Genomic DNA, 5928 nt, shown 5'->3' with positions numbered 1-5928 from the left:
TCAGTGCTAATTATTTGGGTGAGTTAATTAAAGAATAAACCAACGAGTCCATGCAATTTCACCCGACCGTGCACTCGCCATCTCCCTCTCCTGCTTAGTTTTCCCCGTAGAGCTGGCCGTCCTCTAGTATACTCTAGCCTTCACATGTTTGTTTAATTTACTGTCTACTTTTTCCTCGTTAGATTGCGAGTGCCACAAGAGCAGGGATTTCTGTCGGGTGTGTTCACAGCTGTGTCTTTACCACCAAGAAGAGTGCCTGGCTCTTGTGCTTAATAAGTGTTAACTGCACAAGTGATGAACTCTGTACGTGAGAGCACTTTACAGGTGAGGAGAGTGGCTGTTAGAAGACAGGGCGGACGTGCGAGCTGCAGCCACACACCTGCGTAAGGCGGGTCAGAGACCAGGGCTGCGCAACTCAGGGCCCCTGCTCTCAGCACACCACCTGCCTGGGCATGAGGCATTTGAGCTGGGTTTTAAAGGGTGGGCAGCAGTCAAGCTGTTCCCCGCCCCTTCTCCCTGTCCTTCCCCACCGCAGTCACAGAGGAGCCATCGGGATCTGGGTGTCCCCTCCTCCGGGAAGTCTGCCCTGCACCCCCGTGCCTGGGTGCCCTTGTGTTTCCAGGCCAGAGCCCGGCCGGACATCCCAGTTTCCTACTAGTCTTTTGTTGTCTCCACCAGCGACAAGGTCTATTGGCAGGGTCACCGGGCGGCTCCTCTCCTGCCGCCTGGGGTGTCACAGGCTCACTGAGGGGTCATGTTAGGTGCTGGAGGAGGGTGGCTGCTCTGATGGTGGGGGGAGGGCTCGGGCAGAGGAAGTGACCTGGCCTGGGTGCGGACCAGCAGCAGACACTGTGTGGCTGGCAGATACTTGGGTATTTATCACATTATTTTCTGTACTCTTCCATATGTTTGAAATACCTTATTTCATAATTTAACAACTTTCGGAGAAACAAACATGCAGGACTGAGCGAAGATGGAGCTCCATGGCGTGGGCTGCCTAGGGAGCTGGCCTGCAGCGGTGGGGGCCCCGGGGGAGCTGGCCCGCAGCGGTGGGGGCCCCGGGGGAGCTGGCCCGCAGCGGTGGGGGTCCCGGGGGAGCTGGCCTGCAGCGGTGGGGGCCCCGGGGGAGCTGGCCTGCAGTGGTGCGGGCCCCGGGGGAGCTGGCCTGCAGTGGTGGGGGCCCTGTCCAGCACTCCTCCCTCTGTGGAAGCTAAAGGCCTCGGGGGCGGCCAGGGGGCAGCCAGGTCCTCAGCCTGGCTCCTGGGGCCATGGGAGGAGCACCCTGGCTCCTGGGAACTGTGGAAGTTTCCAGCATTCTGCTCTCAGCCTCCTCCTGCAGGCTGATGACTGTCCTCTAAGGCTTGTGCTTTGGAACATTTGGCATTTCACGAAGCTGACACATCTTTCCTAAGTTCCTTCTCGTTCAGGCCCGTGTTGGAAAGCGTCCATATAAACAGCCACCGCGCAGGGGACTCGATGTGGTGACAGCTACTCTGCAGCGCATCGGCTTCTCAGACACAATCCGCCGGTCATCCCAGCTGACGGAAGCGTGTACAGGGGATGACCTGAGAGCCACAGACTTCGGCAAGGAGAAAAAGCTGATGGGGAGAAAGTGGGTGTTTCTGATGCGGAGAAAGTGGGTGTTTCTTCTAAGCCACAACCTAAATGGAAGTCCTCCCAGGTGAAGCATCTTCCAGCGTGTGACACAGGCCTGCCTCTGAATTTTCTTTTTTAAATATGGAACGCTTCATGAATTTGCATGTCATCCTTGCACAGGGGCCATGCTAATCTTCTCCGTATCTTTCGGTACATGTGCTGCCAAAGCGAGCACCTGCCTCTAACTTTTGAGCTTCGCAGCAGCTAGCACCGAGCTCACAGCTCGTCCCTCGGGCACCGAGAAGCCCCCTGCGCTGCCCGCCCCCCTGTGCCCACCCAGTTCCTGGATGGGAGAAACCAAGTCCGCCATCCCGAGCCCTGGCCTCTTCCTCATCTGGGCTCCTGCAGGTTGCTACCATCTCTGCAGAGCGCGCTTAGCCTCTGCTGCCCCTGCTCATCTCCCCATCCTGCGCCAGCGCGCCAAGCTGCGAGAGAGCGCATGTGCACCTCCTGTCCCTCCCCGCAGTTAGTGACAGTTTCCGCATCCTCGGCTTCCCCTCTTGTGCCTGTCACCCTTGCCCGGGCACCCGGGCAGCGCGGGCACCTGGTGCCTGTCCAGCACACTATACCAAGCCACTGGGACTTGCTGGAACAGATGAAGTTCAACACTCAGTCCTCGGAGCAGCCCTGAAAGCAGAACTCCTTAAGCCGGCTTCCTTCTCGTGGAAGCCTGCAGGGCTGCAGTCTCGTCCTGGGGGATGAGTGATAAAGCTCTTCGCTGCACAGCTGGGGTTTCAGGGATGATGATGGTGGCTGAATCGTCAGACGGATACTCCCTCTTACTTGCTGGCGTACTGGAGTAGACAGGGGGAAGTGCCTGACGTCTCTGAATGGTAAGCCAGCTGCCTTGGTCCCTGATAATGGCCGTAAGCCCTTCTCCTCTCCCCGTGATTGTAAAAGCCGTGACGACCTTCATCTGGACCCAGCTATCCAGTTTTGACTTGAGGGTCTTGTACTCACTGAAGGCAGCCCCTGGTGTTTCTAATAAAGGGTCTTGGGTCTGCCTGGAACTAACCCACCCATGTCCAAGGTCATCTTGATGACTGAGACTGGACCCAGCCAGAGCGGGCCCGCCCGGCGCGCAGCAGCGTAGACTCTGACCTGGAAGCCACCCACGCCCCGCGCCACCGTCGCTGACATGTGCTCCGTGGCTGCGCAGGTGTGACAACCACATCGCCGCCGACCGTACGCCGGGCGCGCCGGGCCCACCCCAGACCCTGCTGGCTCCTGATGGGACGAAACTGCAGCCCGGGCAGCGGCGCCAGGCCACCTGCTCCCCGGCTTCGCCCGTGGCAGTGGACGCTTTCCCTCTGTGAAGCCCGGAGTCTCGGGAGCGGGTCGTGTGGGCGTCGGGCAGACTCTGGTGGCAGGAGTCCTCCTGCCTGCGTCCCTCCGGCGTAGCTCTCGGGAGCGGGGCGTCACTGCGGCTCCCCGGAGGCCCCGGAGGCCCCCGGCGCGCCCACCCACCCCCCTTCCTGCACTTCCTCCAGGGTGTCCTGTAGGCGCGCTCTGCTCTCTCCGACCCTGTGGCCAGGCTGCTCCCAGCCCAGCAGGCAGAGTGGGCTGGAACCTCATCCCTGTGGCAAGGACGATGACAATCAAACGGCGCAACGCTGCTGTGGAGAGGACAGAGGCAGCCTTCTCGGGGTGTCGCTGCTCCTCGGGACAGGGGCAGAGCCCAGGGCACGCCCGGCTCAACACTGAGCTGAGAGGAGACACGCTGCCCCCGAGAAGTGCCCAGCAGCCCCCCTGGGTCAGGAGTGTGTGGAACTACCACCCGCAGCTGCCCGCTTGCAGAGAAGAGCACAAAACTCAAAAGACGTGTTTACTGGCCAGACCAAAGCATTGGAACCTTTTGGCTTGCAGGATGAAAAATAGGTCATGTCATCATGTCATTTATTACTTGGTACTGGGTGAGGTTTGCTGGGCCAGGTACACAAACACCAGAGTTAGAGGCCAAAGGGGACGTGTCAGAGAATAACATAATCAGGTCTGACCATTCAGTTCACCTCCTATCCCAATTATATGTGTTTTTGGTAAATGGCATTTGAAGGTCAAAAAGACGATGTTGCATCTAATTAATTTTAGAGCAAATTTATATAAAAAAAAAAAAGCAACCACAGGTGAAATGCCCAAAGGTTATTATTTACAGATGCCTCATATTCTCACCCAGCTCAGCATCTCTTTCAGAGAGCCCGCGCAGCACATTAAAACACGCTGGTTAAATTTCCAAGTGTCACGGGGCTTGTAAACGGCATGATTTGTTTAGTATCAAATAAAAACCGCAGTCTTTCTAAATTAAACTAACCCTCTTTTCCCGAGCTTTATCTGGCTTATATGGGGCACAGAGATCTGTCCTCTTTCAGCAGGACCCCGGCCCAGGCCAGTGGACGTCTCAGTACATAAGACACGTGCAGGAGCTGCAGTGGGGGCTGCCCATGTGCCCCCTGCCTCCCTGCCAGGCTCATGGCCGGAAACCACCCCCGCCCCTCCCCCCCCCAGCTCTGCACGACGCGCATCCACCAGAGCGATTTGGAGCAAAGGGCAAAAAGGGAGGGGGCAGATTATTCCGTTCTCAGCAACTAGCGTTGCTTTTGTAGTAATTCCACTGCTGCTGCAATTCTGACGCGGTGGGGTGGGAAGGGGGTTTGTGGAGCAGGCGGGGCAGGCACGGTGCTCCCCGTGGACACGCTGTCCCGTCTGGCCCCGGTGGGGAGATGGGGACATCTCGCCGAGGACATCCTCCCCTGGGGGACCGGCCCGGTGCTGCTCCCGCCTTGGCCCCGAGCGGTGGCAGAGCAGGTGGCCCTGCAGGACCACCGTCCCCACGGGCCCGCTGCAGGGCTGCCCTCCCTGTGGCCACGGCGGGGCACGGCCACTACCCCAGGCGGACACCAGTTGGAGTGACAGCCGTGACCCTCAGCTCCCGGCGGCCTCCAGAGCCTCAGGCCAGTGCCCCTTCCTGAACTTACAGAGAGGTGCAGGGCTTTTTCTCTGGAGGGTCGCGGGGGCAGCGGAGGACATGACGGGGTGAAGACAACGAGCAGGACGTCACATCCGCTTGATGTCTAAAGACTCCCGTTGGCAGGGGCACCGCTGACACATCCTGAGGTGCGTGGTGGGGGGGCCCACAGGGCAAGGGCTCAGCAGCACAGAGACCCCACCCACCTGTCTGCCCCTCGAGGACCCCTGCAGGAAGGCACCGTCCCAGGTTCCCGCACTCGGGGCTGCTCCTCCCAAGACTCTGCTCCTCTCCCCATGTCTTCGTGGACGGGCCTCCGCGACACCCGCGGCCTAAGCCAGGACCCAGCAGGCCCCAAGTGCGGCCCCGTGAGGCCCAGGTCATCACTGGTCACCCTGACGTGGGGGCGGCTTCAGGAGCTCCCAAGGCCAGTGGGTCCCCTGAGGGTGCACGGATGGCCTTGGCATCCGCAGGTCGCATGGGGACGGGCTGGGGGCAGGCGGGGGTAGGCGGGAGACAGCAGTGGCAGGTGGGGGTAACAGGGGACAGGTAGGGGCAGGCAGGGGGGCAGGTGGGGGGCAGCACAGGCAGTAGGCGGCCCCTGCAGGGACAATGCCACAGCCGCCCGCCCAGTGTCCCCCGCTCCCTTGCCATGTGCAGGGTCTGGAGACCTCCAGGGACCCATCGACAGGGCAGCTGTGATGTGAGCTCTTGACAAGAATCTGCCCACCCGGCTGCTGCATACTCACCCCCATGGGCAGGGTGTGGGCTGGGCCTCGGGTCAGGCCCCGCGGAGGTGGCAGCCCTGGGCCCCCCGGTTGACCCCACCCACCTCCCAGGGCCCTCAGCCACCCGTGACTCACTCCCTGCTGAGGGCACCTCCCAGCAGATCGCAGAGGCCGTCAGCCATGCAGTGTCCGCAGGGGAACACTCAGGCCAGGGCCTGCTTGACCGGACGCATGGACACCCCCTGCCAAGCGTCACAGAGAATGACCTGAGAGGGAGCCCCAAGGCCCTGGGCTGCAGTGGCTACCCCTAAGGGCGGGTGGGGGACAGGAGCAGGGGAGGCTCAGACCCAGTGCCATGCAGGAGGCTGCGCCCAGCCAGGGAGCATGGCCTGACTGGGCACGTCCCCAAGAGGCCAGAAGACCTGCTGGGCCAGGGGGCTGTCACCCTAAAGGGCCAACGCCCGGATTTCCACCCCCGCAATCCGTTTCTGGGCCATTCTCTTTTGCACATCTGAGACCTCACCATGCCCTTGAACCCCACCATGAGCATCCGAAATTCCCTCCCTGATCCCCTAAGCACTG

The 5928-nt window shown here is 60.8% G+C and overlaps 1 pseudogene; it reads right to left on the bottom strand.

Moving 5' to 3' along the window:
* Positions 1-1731: 1731 nt before the first annotated feature.
* On the bottom strand, positions 1732-1831 carry LOC143670090 (U6 spliceosomal RNA; annotated as a pseudogene).
* Positions 1832-5928: the final 4097 nt, after the last annotated feature.

Source organism: Tamandua tetradactyla, chromosome 26 (genome assembly GCF_023851605.1).
Source record: "Tamandua tetradactyla isolate mTamTet1 chromosome 26, mTamTet1.pri, whole genome shotgun sequence".
NCBI classification, from domain to species: Eukaryota; Metazoa; Chordata; class Mammalia; order Pilosa; family Myrmecophagidae; genus Tamandua; species Tamandua tetradactyla.
Note: the sequence above shows the minus strand (reverse complement) of the source record. Positions and strands in the feature narration are given on the sequence as shown.